Source organism: Corvus cornix, chromosome 2 (assembly GCF_000738735.6).
Source record: "Corvus cornix cornix isolate S_Up_H32 chromosome 2, ASM73873v5, whole genome shotgun sequence".
In the NCBI taxonomy this organism is placed as follows: Eukaryota; Metazoa; Chordata; class Aves; order Passeriformes; family Corvidae; genus Corvus; species Corvus cornix.
Window position 1 is genome coordinate 114977055 of NC_046333.1, and position 17078 is coordinate 114994132.

The window sequence follows — 17078 nt, forward strand, 5'->3', positions numbered from 1 at the left end:
TTAATGCTGCTTCTCCTCTGCTTTGAGTGCAGCTGAAGGCAGCAGAAACTAAGCACTAAACCACACTTTAGTGCTGTCCAAGAAAACTAGAATAACTAGAATAACCAAATAAGAGGATCTATTTTCCCCATTAAGGAATGAAATCCAACTCTTCAAAACAGTTAAAGAGACCAAAGTGTTTGTGTATGTATGGATGGTTATGACTCAGTGCAAGTTTGCAATGCAGTCACTACAGACCCAGCAAGTGCTAAACTGTTACTGTTATATCCATGCTTCATGTAAGGTATTTCATGAAGATACTTTGTCTAATTTGGATCACTGCATTTTGCCACAGTGCTACAGCAAGGAAGAAGTCTCATGCTGGCTCTGCATCAGTATTTAAAGGGAATTATTAAGGAAATAATATTTCTTAGAAGTTTCCTTTTAGGTTGTAGGGGAGTTTGGCAAGAGTGCTAATGTTACAGGAGCTCTAAACCTACTGTGGCAGTGGCATGTGAATGTAATAACGCTGTTAGATTTTCACTACAAGCTACAAACAAAAATCCAAGAAAGACATGAGGCTGAATGAGTAACAGATTAATTTACATTGTGTATGTCACAGTGCTCTGTACACTAAAATTTTACTATATTTGGCTTATTGCTGCTTGTAGAAATACCCTTGTCTTACTACTTGGTCCCCTTTTCTCACTAAAGCCAAGGAGCTGCTTTAGAAACATTTTGAGATCTTGCTGATGCTACTCCCATAAAAGGAGTAGTTTGACCCTCACTCTGAGGGTGAAATGCCTGTGAATTTACTTTTACCTTCTGGAAAGCAGTTAGATTTTGTTCAGTGCCCAGTATACAAAATGTGGAAGCTAAAATATAAAAGGTACAACATTCACCCATTTGAATGTTTACTTCCAGTATAATGAACTTAATGGTAAAAAGGAACAATTTCTCAAAGGTTTCTGCTGAACTTTGCAAGCACATGGAGTATCAAAAGCAGAAGAATATCTTTGTTCATAGCTGTTCCTCTCTCAAACCAAGGACAAAAGGGGGTTTTTTGGTTGTTTTGTTTTTTTTTTTTTTTTTAATACAACTTGAAGTCAGAATACACTCTGCCGGGTTGTGATAAATGTTTGCCCTCACTTCCCATTTGCACAGAACTGGTGAAGTTCCCCAGGGCTTTGAATCTACCAGTCTGTTAAGCCTAAAGTACATCTGTGAGTACTTCCAGTTTTTTGTTAACAATTTCAACCAACACTTCATGGAAGAGAGCTTCAGTCATGACTTGCTATAAAATGCAATTTTGCTTTATATTGGAGAAAAAAATTAACATGGGCTGAGACACTTAAATTTCTGGGCAGCTCATGACCTATGTTTTAATACCCTTTTGCAATTTAAGTAGTATTTTGTAAATGATACATTGGGCAACAAAGAAGTTACATTGCTACTGTAAATACTCGTAGAAGTTTGATATTTTACCCATTTAAGGACACAAAATAAGCTACAGGGAAAATGCAGATTTTTGTTTTCGAAGTTAAATAATATTTGGACTAAATGCAGTAAATACATACTGAGTTCTACTTTCCAGTATGCTCTTGAGCCCCTAATCTCTTTAGGTTTATCTTAATTAAATCCAACATTAAATTAAGACCATTAGTTTCTTTTTCTGGTGTATGACATGAAGAGAAGTGATGGAAGATGAAGTTAGGTGCATTGCTAGGCTGAAGCTTGGTTGCAGGTTTGGGGGGAGCAGAGCAGAGCATCAGCAGGGCTGAGCAGCTATCTTTTCATGGTAGGATATCACTGTGCCCTTCTCTGAACTAGGCCCCATTAGTGTCAAGAGAAAAAATTAACTGTTCCATGAAATTTTCATGTACAGGTTTTAGAAAATCTTCCCCAAGTGTAGTGTTTCTGAAATAACATCTGCGTCTATATGTGCAACTCAGAGGTTATATAAGCAAATTAATGTTACACCGCAGTGACCATGGTAACATTTAGCAGAGGGAAACCCTGTAAATAGCAGAAGGAAAAAATTACTTGCAGTAACTCATTGAACAAATCCGTAGAAAACTGGGTTATTTTCACTTGGTTTGCTCTCTCAGCTTTCCTATGCCTCGTAGTCACTGTTTGCTTTAACTGTTCTCCCCTTGTACACAAACCTTCCCACCTCAAATACCAAGAAAGGAGGGTAATCCTGTCACTTAGTGTACAGTGATTTACTGTTGCTAGTGTTTCCAGCACAGGTATCTTAGTCCGGGCACTTGAGTATCTTGGTGAGGTCCCGAATACTTACAAAAAGTTGCTTTTCAGTGGTCAAGAAGTTTCAGATTTCTTTAGGAAGGCAGAAGAGATACTTTGTAAGTGTGTGTTGCAGTGGCAGAGGACTAAATGCTCTAAAACCAGGCTTGAAATCAGTTCAGACCCTGTCCTGTTTCGGCTGTCAGACAGTGAAGACAATGAGTGGTTCAGCCGGCTCCATCTGGACGGAGTATTAGGAATATGCATGCTCCAGCGAAGCACATGTAAGAGTGATGCTGTGTTGATTCAGTTAAATTAAATCCCCCAAACAACCCCTGAAAAAACATTAAAAATGCCAAAGAAGTCCTTGTTACTTGTGAGGCTGCAGGAGGCTGCAGAAGCCATGGCTAGCTGAAAGGAAGCAATAGGACTGGCTAAAGCCAGCTGAAGTGGCTGAACCTAGTGTGGCTGGAGATTCACCCAGGCTCTGACGGTCTGAGCTGCAACTATGCAGGGAGGAGGCAGGAGGGAAGGCTGTCTGCAAGCAGAGCTTGTCCCCCCCCAGGGTTTGTTTTCTGCCTCTGCTCAGTGTGGTCCTGTGGTGTCTCTTAGCAATGCCTGAGGTTTTGGCAGTGCTTGTTGATGCTGTGAGCAGGGCTCTTGCCCAGGGTGGAGGTGAGGAGAGCAGCAGCCCACCTGGGAGCCCTGGCAGCACTGGGCTCTGATCAAGGGTTTCCTCGCCAAGGGGAATTCCCAGTCAAACTTGGCACGCAGTTCTGCAAAATGCTCCCTGCAACATCCCTGCAGCCTAAGGGTCAGCCCTGGATTTCTCCTTATCGAGACCCAAGGATCAGTGTCTTTTTATCATGTGTCACAACAGGGCATCAGGGAGTGTGGTTCTGCTGCCAGCCCCTTGTGGACCCTTCTTCAAATCTTGTGCAAATGTATTTTCTGAGCTCTTGCTTTCCACACATCTCTGAGGTCTTAGCCTGCCACCTTGCAAAGTTCCAAAACCAGAACAAGTTTCAAGGTGTTTCCCCAGCAGCACAGGCTTTACTGAAAACCCGAAACACTGCTCTGGGTTTCTGGGTTCTCAGAGTGCTGAGGAAAAAATAATGCTATTGGAGGCAGTCTGGGTTGATGACAGCGCAATTCTTCCTGTCTCTCTGTGTGCCTTTACTCATTCTCTTCCTTTTTCTCAAGGTTGTGCTTTAACCTTCTTGTGAAACCCCTGTGGTTTATTAGAGGAGTGCAACGGCAGCACAAGATCTTCAGCGCTGGGTAAATGTGAGCACAGGCGCTCACAGTGTGCCTTCAGTGTTTGGGAACTAATGAAATTCCTTTCCTCAGCATTTTATCCTAGAAATATGGCCAAAGAATGGACATCAGAGAGGATATGCCTCTGCATAGTTATCACAGATGGATGCAGATTGAACAAATACATTTATCACATCAGTGCACTACTACCTAGCCCTCTGGGGGGGTCTTTCACATTGTCAGTGTCAGATACAGTGATGGTAACAGAGGCACAAGCTTTTGTGAAAGGCAGTATTGTGATCTGACAGCAAAACCCGTCCGAAGGTATTCATTAAATTGTTCCAGGCACCGGGACAGCCTATGATTATGTCAAACAGGGGAGCAAATTGTACGCTCTGCTTTCCCGGTATGCGTGAACTTAATCTGAAAGTCTGCCTGGGAAGGCTAAACACAGACAGCTTTGTTTAGGAGAGCTCCAAACTGGCAGAGCCCATCGCCCCAGAGAGTCACCTGTGGGGGACTGCCTGTGCCAGACGTCTGTGCTGGTGCGGGAATGCTTTCCGTGGATGCAGATTGCAGCCAAGCTTGTCCAGGGGGTCCCCTCAGATGTCAGAACATTTGGGTGTTCACAGCAGATGCAATGCTATCTGTAGTCAGGCTCACATCTGTACTTCTGGAAAGTGGTCCCCAAAACAGAAGCTGGAGTTCCCCGGGAAGCAGCTGCGTGGGGAACTCTGGGCTCCTCCTGCAGGAGAAACCACAGTCCAGGAAGTGTTTAGTGGTGGGTTTTGACACTGAAAAGACCAGTTCTCACAAGAAAAATGAGCCTTGTGGAAGTTCTAGACTTTACACAGAAATTACCCACCAGGGTATTCATTCACCCTGCCAGGAAGAGGTACTAGTAGAGTCAGGTTTGAGAACAACCCGTGTGGTTATGTAATGCAAAGTGGGATACCAACATGCAGGGGCTCCTGATGGCTCAAGAATGAGCCAAGTACTGGGAGCAGGACAGAGCAAAGGGCCCACAGAACCGTGTTCAGGCTGCAGAGCTGAATGCCATAGTGCCTGGGTTGTGGCTTCTACAAGACACATTGCTTGTGTCCACTTTTGCTTCTTACTGCCAAGTTTTGTGACTTTACTGGCAGTCTTTTGATTTTTTTCCGCAGCTTGTAAAGAGCACGTGCTTGAAAAAATGCCCCCAACCTTCACCTAAAAATAAATCTGTAGACCTTGCAGTTTAAAAAAAAACCAAACCAAAAAATCTCAATAAAACAGCTGACATAAAAACAAGACCTGGATGTGTTACAATAGTTCAGAAATCAGATAAGAATGTCCAAAATGTAACTAATTTAAAGTTGCTTTGTAGGCAGGCTCACCTCATGCTTTGGCCTGAGGCATAGAGATAGCAGCTGACATGACGTTTCAGCATTTTGGATTGACCATGCTGCTTGTCCCTGCTGCTGCTCTGATTTATCAGCTTTGTTTAAAGATCAAAGCGTTTAGTATAAATAAGTTGAAGTTGGAAACAGTCTGACTTCTTGCATGTTTATTTTCTCTGTTAATGAGAAGAATGACCTAATCCAAAATGATTGTCACTTTTTCTAAAAATTCAAAGTGAAGAAATCATTTAGTTGCTGTGCAAGTAGAAAAGCAGTTCAACACTGGATGCAGAGGCTGCAGAATCAAGGTCTGCCAAGAAGAATCCAATCCAGATAAACTGGCAAAATCAACAGTCCAGATAACCAAGAAAAAAAGAAAGAAAGAAAAAAAGAGCTATGCCAGCACAGAAGATGCAAAAACCCCTAGAAGATTCATGATCTCAACTTGACCCAGAGAAGGAACCAGCAAAGAGCAGCTGTTTGACCATGAGGGAAGTGAACGTGAGTATCTGGCTAGCTAGGAGCATTTTGACAGACATGATAAGTGACAGGGATTAGGGACCTGGGAAAACTTCCAGGAGGAGAAATTCCAAGGGGCAGTGGGTCCCATCTTGGCAGTCACCTGTTTGGGTGAGAAATAAAGAGACAGAATTTACAGATCACAATTTATCTGGTCCTGCAAAAAGTTCATGAGTTTTAAGAGAGAAAGAAGCAGCAGATTGTTGTGCCCAGGCTATTGCAGGTGCTTGAGGGATTGCCTGGGAGCAGACCTCGATTACTGCACAGTTTTTGCTAGTGCTAAAGATCCTGCTGCCCTGCACTGCTGCAAGACCATTGTCAGCAAAGAGGAATGGAAAAAATCCATGGTAATTTGTAATAACTTAGATAAAGCAGGATTAATGAAAGATCAAATTCCTGCTGGAGTCCAGGTTGTGCTAAGCAAACACTGCCCCTTCCTTTCCTCTCTTCGTCTGTAGCAAGTTTTGTATTGCCTTTTGGGCTGTGAAGGGGTCTTTATTTTTTATTTACTCAAGAAAAGGAATCAGATGACCTTGGTGACAGCTATCATGTCATGTTTTTAAGACCTCATGCTGAGTTGGAATACTAGGATCCCCACCAGCACTATCAATTTCCACAGCTTATTACTGAGCAGCACAAGCTGCTCCATGCTGGCCACAGCAGGACTCTTAATCCCTGTAGCACACCAGGCAAACTGTGTTTTAAAGGAAAAATACCACAGATGCTTCAACTGGTAGGCCTGGGAGCCAGCTGTCCTATGCTGAGTGTAAAGAATAACTCGCCAGTGTGACCAGAACAGGCTGCAGGGCGGTACCAGGTACCCTCTTTACAGCATCGGAAACACTTCAAGCTCCCCATGGGTCTCTAAAGAAAGCCAGGGGAAGGAGGCAGTGGAGCCAGTGGCTAGCCCCCATCCGGGCAGGCTAGGATCTGCACTGTCCTTTCCTGGTTAGATCTTCATTAAAAACAAGTCAAAATGTGTGTGGGCCTTAGGTGACAGCACTTACCTTCTGGGGTGTGGGAACTTTGTGTTCTGACCACAGGAGAAAATAGCAATGCTGCTGTTTGCTGCTCACACTATAAAATGGACTTGCCAAGGGCATGGGGGGTTAACACAAAGAGCTGCAAGTAAGCAATAGCGCAGTAAGTAAGAAATGTGTAAGAAGTTTTGAAGTCATGACTTCTTGCTGATACCTGGTTATTCTAGCTGAATGCTTACTTGGTACCATGGATGGTGTGACCCTCAAATCCCTTCCTTGTAGCCACAGAGAGATTCCCAGTCTTCCTTCTGTTGTATTGCCTTCCCACGAGGCCAGCCCAGATTCCAATCCCAAAATCAGTGTCCAGACATGCCGGAGAAGTTACTACAGCTAGGTGCATATAAGCAAGTCATGCAGCAGCCTGGGAAGAGAGCTGCAGCGGAAAACAGCCAGTGCAGAGACCCATGCAGCCACACATCTCTGTGGTTTTATCAGACCAGCTCTAACTCGCTCCTGTGGGTCGCATGAGCGTTGATGGTTGGAGTGACCTGACCAAGTTTCCCCTGGCAGGAGTCCGGATCGCGCACTCCAGGGACAGTGCTGCAATGGGAGCCACAGTAAGGGGGGCATCACAAAATTATTTTAAAAATGTGCTTGTGATCCAAATTAAACTACCAGCCTGGAGATACTAGAGATAACAGGTGCCTTAATTCAGTGCCTTATGGGTGACTGGACCCCACCCAGCTCAGCATCCCAACACTCTCTAGCTGGGAGAACTGAAGGGCCAACTGCATCTAAAAAAAAAAAAAAAAGAAAATCACTGCTAGCTATCTGTCCTCTTTCTGTGTCTGTCTGTCTGTCTCTCCAGGCAGCAGCTGAACAGTTCTATTTTGCATATCAATATATTTTCACTTTTCTTTCACTTAAAATTTGTTTCAGTTTGAGGTGGCTGTTGTCAGGCTGGCTGGCAAACTACCACCATCTTATTCTCTAGGGAACAGCAGGCCCAGATGGGACTGTGCAAGCACGGACCACCAGCTGCAGGCAAGATCCATGTGGATGCAGGGCATTGTGCTGCAAGCTGTGAGGGCTGGTTTGAAGCAGCAAAAGGCAACTGGGAGCTGGAATAATGCTGGCATAGCCCAGGACAGGGAACACCCAAATCCTGGAGGCCTCCAAAATTATAATTACTTTCTTTCCTTTCCATGGCATTTTCCATGGACTAAACCTATGTGTCACCTCATGTGAGAGCTGCAGATATGCCATCGACCCTTACGGATGTTGGCTCAGAGATTAATTTGCTAATAAATATTATTCTGTTAATTATAGATCTACCATGGGTTTTCCTAAAATACCAGATGCTGCTATGTAAACACCACAGTTATCTAGATAGGTTATCTCACACCCTGCCTCCCCCTGTTTCCCATTTGTCTCTATCTTGTGATGCCCCAAATGCCTGCAGATACTGGCCATCCTTATGCCCATGGATGCCTGGGACAACACAGCTCTGGAGCTGCGAGGTAGAAGTGGAGCTACTGGGTGTAACTCAGAAAAGAAATGATGCAACTCTTAGAAATTAATGAAGTAGTAGCAAGCAGGGCAAGACTGTTTTGAAATAGGAATTAATGGTTATTGCAAACTAAGCTGGCTATGCATCCAGGTTGAGACGTACAGAGTGGGTGGGCTGCACTCAGCTGGGAGGAGCGGGGCACACAGCCAGCCCTGCACAATGTGTGTGTTTGTGTGCCTGGTGGCAAGCAAATCCGTCACCCTCTTCAGAGAGCGCTGCAAGTGTGAGTGGGGTCTGCCAGATGGCAGAGATCCAGAAAGGCACAAGGAGAGAGCACGGTGTAACCACATCATGCGTGCCAGTGAGCACACTGGGGCTGTCCACAGACAGAAATGTGCAAATCATGGCCCTGGGCAGGGCTCAGGGAACACTGACAAAGTCAGACCCCAACTCTCCAGACTCCTCTGAGAAACTGAAAAATCAGGACGACAATCCGGATCGATCTCGGCTTCTAAGGTTGCACAAATCTGGAGGAAATGGCAAGCCTGGATGTGGCTGAGCTGGTCTTGGTGCAGAGCACACAGAAGGGATGTAGGAAGAAAAACTGACTGACAGATCATTAGTTCTGGGGCTAATTAAAGTCCGGATTATAATCTGCAGCACACTTCTCTTTCTATAAGCCTGTCTATGCACTAGACAGAATAAAATTCCAAAATGAGAAAGCACAAGGAATGCAAAAATGTTCCCTTTTCTTCCCCCAGCCTCCTTTGCTAGCCACTCTCCCTGGGCAGCCACAGGGTAAGGTATCTTAGAGCTGCTGAATGCCAATGTGGAATAGGGAGGGGGAATTTTTATGTAGCTGTTTTCTCAGTTGCATCATGCTACTACTCCCAAAAATGGAATTCCATGAAATGAAGACAAGAATGGCTGGAAGAAAAGAAAGCTTTTTCTTTCTTTCTTTCTTTTTTGGTTTTGTTTTGTTTTTCTCTACAGCCTCCAGTCTGTATTTAACTAAGTTTCTTGCTTCTTTGAAAAATCTTTTGTCTTTTTTTCCCTCTCAAGGCAGGCTGAGGAAATAGAGAGCAACGTGGGACTCGTGCCTGTGTCCTCCTCCCCTGCCTGGCCTGCCTCAGCTCAGGACACAGCTGCAGCTCCCTGGGGAGAGGGTCCTTACCTGAGACTTCTAGCTTAAGGAACGAGCCTCTGTGCGACACACCAAATCACTCCTCTGTGTAATAAATTGTCCAGTCCTTTAGCTTCACATGTCCTTTAGTTTTATTCTTATCTCATACAAGCCCAAATAAGAGAAGCCTGAAACATCTGTCTTGATCCAAGCAAAAACAGATAGCTCAGAATACTTGATTTACACCAAGGAACAAACCTGTTTAGACAAACCAGTCCTCTAAGTTTTTCTGAGTTCCACCTTACACCAGAAACAAAAAGACCTAGTAGAAACACCTCAGTTTGGGTGTTGGTCTGTGACATATTTTAACATCTTCTGTGCAACAGCTCTTGAGACCACGTTGCGGGGTGTATACGTGTCAGAGATTGACAGAAAGGTGCTTTGTAAAGGTACATGGCACTTCTACACTGCTGTGATATAATGGGTTGTTAGTGACTTGTCAGTTCATGTTTTCAATTACTGTTATTACTATTATTTTTAAACTGTGGGAGTTTCTAAAATTGCTTTATATCAGATAATAAGTATACTCATTCTTCAGTTACACTAATTAGAGTTCTGAGTTTGATTCTGCCACCTCAATGGCTCCAAGAGCTGGGACTGGTTACCATATACACAAAGCTCTTCGCTCTTTTCCATAAATAAATTACAACCTTAAATTTTTAACCCTTGATATCCCAAAGACCATCTTTCCTACCTCTGGCTTTTCCACTGCTCATTCCTGTTATTTCTTTAGAGTTTCTCTCCCACCAAATGATGTATCCCAAAAAAGAATGAATATTTTTGTCTGAAATAAAAGTGCAATCCCTAAGCAATACCCATCCCACGGCATACTGCTGTAGAACACATTTATTTGAAGATTTCCGAGTGAACAGCTTCCATATTATCCTCTCCTGGGCTGCTCTTGTGTTTCCTCCCAATTGTGCACACATTTCCCAGCCCTGGGAGGGGACACTGCTGACCATTGCCAGGCTACAGTCTGGAACAGCCTAAAAATGCTGTGCATGCCCATCTAGCTGAAAACAAAGCTGGTGAGCAGTGGGTAGAGCTGAGAAACATCTTGCTTTTAAAAACTGCCTTAAAAAATACATCTGAGTCTGGCCTTAAAAGAAGCAAAGTAGCAGAGCAAGTCAATCAGAGCAAAGAGAGGGGATGATTCAGTAGTGTGGCACTACTGCATGCGATAATGTAGGTTATTACACCAGAAAAAATATTTTCCTGAAAATGTTGTGGTATTTCACAGAAGAGAGCTCTAAAGGGGCATTTCAAAGGAAGACCTAACCAAAGAAAGAAAAAAAAAATCCAGGCCATATGAAACCTTGTAAGATGGTCCACAAGGATTTGCATTAAAGTGCGGAAAAAGGACTAGGTTATCTAATAGAAGTGATTGAATTTTTTAAAGCCTTGTTTAGGAGACTGTGTATGCATTTTATGGTCCACCTCCTGTCTGGAGAATATAATTTTCTCAGAGAAAATTGAAATCTGCCTTTTTAATGATTGTAAGTTAAGTAGGGCCCAGAAACTGTGGCATAACCAGCTCTATTTAATCAGGTAAACTGCTTTGCTCCTCACTGGACTATACTTGCATGTCATTCACTTCCCTGCTTACCTTCTCACCCAGAAGTTTGCTGCTCTCCTATTGCCAGATGAAGCATCTCAGCTCATTTTCTTGCAGTATGAATGTAAAGGAGCTGCTGGCGGATATCCTTTATGAAGCTCACTTCACACGTTAAGTTTGCCGTCAACCAAGTGCCTTCATCTTCCAGGCCCATTACAAAGCCTCTCTTTTTCTCATCACTGATAGAGGTTTTCTATCTGTGCAATAGCTTAAACTGCTCACATAGCAAATGCCTCGTCCATGGAACTGACAGTGAGGGGAGAGATGAAATGGCCATGTGGGAGCTCAGGACAGAAGCAGGCCTGTTGGTGGCTGCCTGGGTGTGCTGGCACACAGGACACATCGCTCCAGCTGGGGTCCAACTGCTGTGAAGTGGTGTGATGCTTTACTAAAGATACAGAAAGAGTCAAAAGAACTCTTGGTTTAAACATGCCAAGGTGAGAACATAGTGGGTTTATTTAAAGGGAAAAATATACAAATTCTCATTTTTCTAGAACATTTCTTTGATATCTAGCAGGTCTATTCGTAGCAAGTGTTTCGGTCAACACTATGAGACAGCTCCCCAGCCTAACCTATCAATGGTCCACTTACTGCATACAATCAATACGTCCTCCTTTCTGAGGTAATTGAGTGTATCAATAAAGCAAACAACAACCAAATCATAAAAGTGAGCTCAAAACACTGCTCCTGACTTGGCTTCTCCAGGAAGACTGTAGATGTGATGAGTTCAGACACTTCCCCTCAGTTTATTACTTGCTGAGGACACATGTCTTGGGGTGCAAAAAATGCCAAAGAAACTGTTTAAGTCTTCCTTGAAGGCTGCATCCCAAAATAAACCCCCCATCTTCAGAACAGCACCAATCCATTACACACTGTTGTTCAGGGAGATTTTAGGTCATTAAGATTCAATGAGTAGTATGTTTGAAAATGCCGTTTAAAAGTTTTTCAATCATTCATGAAAACTCTTTTAATGCAGAATAAAGCTTGATAGTGTCTGTGATTGTGCTTTGACCTGATGAAAGATCTGAATGGAAACTTGTACAGTAGGTAATATTTATTCTGGCAGTGTGCCAGTAGGCAATGTCTACTGCTTTTATTGCTCTGTGGAATAAAAGTTTTGAATTTTGCTCAGTACTGAACCATTTATTGTCTTGAAATTGGCAGCAGTAACACCCAGCTGGATGCCAGTATGTTTTGTGTTTGTGAACAGACTGATCCATGGGAAACAATCTAGCAGACAAATCAACTTCATTATGAATTAAACAAAATCTTTACTTGGGTATGAGACATTTGAGCCTGAGGGAGCTATTATTTTGGAAAAGGCCCATAAAAGGACTTTTTAAGACATGGACTTTGTGAGTCTTTACGATATTCTTAGACTGCTTTTAGTTATGCCTTGCTTTGCATAACACAGTGGATTTTTATAAAACAATAACTTCTATGTAAATGGTACTGGGGTCCAAAACAGAGATGAAAGTCAGAACAGTGCTCAGTGCCTGGCCAAACCAGCAAGATACTTAAATTGTTCTTCTTCTGCCTGTCTCTGGGACAGGAACAGTCATTTCCCATCTGTATCTCTCTTGCATAGCACTGAGAAATTCCTTCTTTTAAGCAGAGAGAGGTAGAAAATTTACCCAGAAATAACTGAGTGCTCAGTACCAAAAATAAACATAGTATGAAGAGATAGTTCTGTGTGCTTAGAGCAAGTCCTCACAGCCTTGTGGATGTCATGGGATCTGATGTTCTCTTAATTCCCCAGCTGATGGTAATCAAGGAACCACATGATAACCTTGACTTCATTAACACAATAAAAAAAATCACGTGTAAGTGTTTCACTTTGTGATTGCTGAGTGAATATGAAGTCTTAAATGCCGAAGGTAAATAAAATCACCTGATGGTTATTCTGACCCTTTATTCACTCTTCATGGGTTATCATTCCCAATGTTTCTTAGCTGCCTCTTAGACATGACCACACAAAAAATTTTTCTTCATGAAATATCCTGTAACAGTCTTTGCATTCACCATCAGTCAGCCACCTTTATGACTTTTTTTCTCTCCTTTACTGGTCCAACAGCGTGTGCTGACAATCAGCCTACAGCAATGTGCATTGGATATTCTCACAACTTACTCATGGTTTGTTCTCTCTGTAGCTTTAATGAAGGCCTCCTGTGCTCTTCTTCTCTGAAAATGTTGTATGCCTATGCTATTACACACATACTCTTTGAAAATAGTTTCCATTCCTGCAGACTTCTCATGTGACTTTGGGGAAGTTGCCCTAACAGTTCCTCCACTTTTTCTGTATGAAATGAAGATAATTCTATTTCCTTTCCTGGTCTGTTTTGGACAGATTGTTTCTTAGTACAGGATGATACTCAGCCAGGCTTTATAAGCAACCTCTGTTTACTTTATATGTCCCTTGGAGCAGGGACAGAGATTCAGCCTCCCCTGCTGCCAGGTTGGGCCAGAGGAGATGTGACAAAGGGAGGAAGCAGACACCGTGTTTCCCCACAGCTGTGCACAGGCCATGTGCCAGCAATTACAGCCTGGACACTCACAGGTGAGCAACCTTGCACTGGCTTCCATAAAACGCCAACTGAGAACAGCTTAAGGCTGTTAATGCTGCTCTGAGCTGGGGCTGGCATGATAACCACTCAGGGGTATTTTAAAATTACAAAAAAGAAAAAAGAATCTGGTTCAGTCTATAACCCTTGTCAAAGGATATGCTCTGGGCAGGACTTTTGCCAAGGATTGGGATGATACCATTTGCTTTCTTGTAGCACAGCTTTCAGAGATGGGCAAGCAGATTCTTGTCATGTGACTTTCTCTGGACTATGATAAGCTTCAAAGACACAGTTTCCTTAGATTCATATAGCTTTAAGATGCCACTTAACCATAGCTTTAACCATGTTTTAGAGTTTGAATGCTTGATATTTTCAAGAAGAACCACGAAAAAGAAAGAAAAACATAGTAGTTTCCGATCAGCAAATATTTTGGGTGAGTCATTCGCCTGCATCGCCAGATAAATGCAACAGGACATCCTGTGACCGTTGGGCAGCTTCTTTAACTTCTCCCTTTATACCCCTACAACACAAATAGTGAAGTAGGAAAGAAAGTGGCAGTACAGTCCTGCCTAGGTGCTCCTTTTTGCTTGGATTCTCTGCCACACCAAGAGAGGGAAGTCGGTCACCTCTGGGGTTAATACCTACACTGGCGCTGGGATATACAGATGGGTTATGGCCTGCTTCTGGCCAGCAGCAGGTAATTCAAAGGCAAAGCCTCCTGAGTGAGTTTAGACAAGCTGATGTTATTTTCCTGAGCCTTTTGCCTTGTGGAGGACTTTCTTCACTGGAGCTCTTCTGGAAAAGACCTGGAAGGGGCATTTCTGTGCTGCCAGTCCTTTCTCTCACCCACACTCAAGACTAATCATCCGCAGCTGATTTTTAGCTCTTGTATGCCCAGCAGAAGAATTTCTAAGAGATTTCTCTTATTTCTTTTGGATGCCAATAAAGGGATACAGATGGCCAGAATACCAGTAAGAGTGAAGTAAATGAAGTCAAACAAATGCTACTCCCAACAAAAGAAAGCAATAAATCAGAACACCATAATTCTGGTCATAGAGTTGGCATATTTAAAGAGACAGAAGGAAAAGCTGAAAAACTGGCAAAGTAAAATACTTCTCTATCTTCTATATGCAAATACAAACAGAGTTTTGAACCTTAGATCTATAAAAAGCCAATCTGATCTTACCCCAAGGCCTTGGAAAAAAAATCTGATCCAAGGAAGATAAACATCTAGTCAGAAATCTTGGAGTTAGCCTGGGAGACAGTTTGCATATGTGTGAGTATACATATATAATCACCAAAAATTAAACAGACAGCTTTATGTTGACAGTTCAGGTGAAAGGGAATTAGTGGAGAGAGAACAAATCAATAAAGCACAACTTTCAGTAATAATTCTTGGCAGAATTTTGGAGGCATAACTTCACAAGAAGTAACTGGAATCTCCTAAAATTTATCTCCCTCCTCAAAATCCCTTTTCCAAACTTGTCCCTACTATGACACTTAGAAGCTAATGAAACTGGAATGGTCATGTATTAAAAAGGGTTTAATTTAATTTTTATTGTCTTTTATTATATATTCTCTTTACATCATGTCAGGAAACACTTTACCGTGTTTATACAGTACCTAGCATGGTGGTCTTCTGTTGTGGCCATGGTTTCAATTAACCCCACTAATAATTACCAGGAACCAAATCTGTCAATAAATAAGTCTCATAACTTCATTGCCTGACAGTGAAATGACAAAATATCCATGTCTAACTGCTATCATGTATGTTTAATTGTGGCACTGTTCTTCTCTTCTCTCCCATATACACAGAGCTTCAGCAGGCAGAACGATAAAGATAAGGCTCCTTGGTTTTTACATCAGCATTTTCTTCAGAGTGAGACATTCCCCATAGTTCTTTTACACACCTCTCATCTGGACTTCTCCCACTCCCTCATTCTTTGAGTGTTTTCCTGATCTGGTCACAGGTATGCTGGCAGCAGGCATTTTGTTCTTTGTATTGGCAAACTTTTTTTCCCATTTTTCAATCACTGATTCTTTTCCTCTTCCAGTGCCATCTATTTCACAACACTTTTTGTCAACAAAACACCTTCCAATCCCTATCTGCTTTCCACATCAGGTTCATGCCTTAAGTCTAGATTGGAAGTCTGTAGGGCAGGGACTGTCTCTAGGTGAACATTTCTATATGTTTACTTATCCTCAAAAAGCCCCAGCTTCAAACCTCAAAGTCCAACTACAGTAACTAATATTGGTGTGGGTGAGAAAGTTTTAGCCTATAAATTCCAGGAACCACTCTTAACACTGTTTTCTAGCCTTAACCAAATGTTGAAGGTTACTATCCATTTCTTCCTGGCCCTCCTAACCCCTGAGCTCTTCTTCCATCCAGCTTCAGGCTCTGCTGCTTCTGTTGAGGCTGTTCAATACTTGTAGTACAGAGCCTTTTCTTTCTCTCTCTTTTATTTACAATAGCCTTCCTGAATAATTTGGGTTTTCCTGGCTTTTCTTCAAATATTACCTGAACCATATCTTCCTCTTCTAATTTTTCTCACACTGTTGTCTTCTAAAACCTTTGATTTAGCTGCCTTAGTAAAATATGCTATGAAAAATACCACAAGAAAGAAAGGGTTCCTTTGTCCCAGATGGTATTTGTATTTCTGTAATAGCTGAGAACTCTATATATAGTTTACCCACTAACCTGCTTTCAGTGTTTGTTGTTGGTGATTGCGGTATCACTTTTCTATTACATTCTTATCACCTAGTCTGGTGTAATCACTGTAATCCTTTACAGCTCTTTGTACTTCAGAGCACACCTAATACACCAGTTTAAAGCTGTACTTGTTTCCTTTATCTTTGATGACTGACACAGTTGAACCAGTTCACAAAAATAGTCTTTTCTGAGTAGTTAGTTAAAAAATGTTTGTTTAAATCATCATGGGAAATAAACAGTGGAGCTGGGAAAGTTAGGTTTTTACATTTACATTTATCATTTTGTGTCTTTATTTTTGCAAAGCCTGCTTCAATATAACCCGCTACTGGATAATCTCAAAAAGCATAACACTCACAAAGCATGTGCAGCAGTGTGTTCAAAGGTGACATACTTATTTTTGTATGAGGAGTGGGTAATTCTCCACCCACTGTCTCTTCAGCCTGCTTCATCTGGCCAAAATGCTTCTCTGTCAGAGAACTGGGGAATGGCATACATGGAGGTCGCACTGCCCCTTTCCCTTAGTATGGCACAAACCACCCTGAAGGTTCACGGTTTTGTTTGCTGGCAATGCAAGAGAATGATAAAGGAACAAAGGAAGCTGCCCTTTCATGACTTGGCTTCGCTGCAGTCTCCTGGGGCTGGAAGTCGGGGTGATGGAGTCTGCAGCTGCAGAGCAGTGGTGTCCGGGGAGGTGACATGGTGTGGCCTCCCAGAAGCCCCGGCCTGTGCCTGGGGCTGCCTGATGCTCTGGCAAATGCTGCATGACTTCTGTGCACAGGAGTTTGGTCCTGCCTGATGAACTCAGCCTCAGAGTGCTGCAGACAGCTGCCCTCAGAGGCAGGTGCACAGTGTGGTGCTCCCAGCCAGGTGCTTCCTGACCACCTTGGAGCTGAGTGAGACCTAGCCTTGCCTTCACTCACCCAGTCGGCTGAACAAGAACCATCAGACTGTCCAACAGACATCTTTGTGCCTAACAAACATCTGCCTCTCTTTGCCTTCACATCCTGCCACAGTCCAGTGTGGCAGACACACCCCCTCTCTGTGAATGCACACATACAGGTAACTTGGGCAGCCCTCAAACCACAGATGAAATGCAAAGAGTGGATTCATTTTGTTACCTCGCTAACAAGGCCAGGCCACA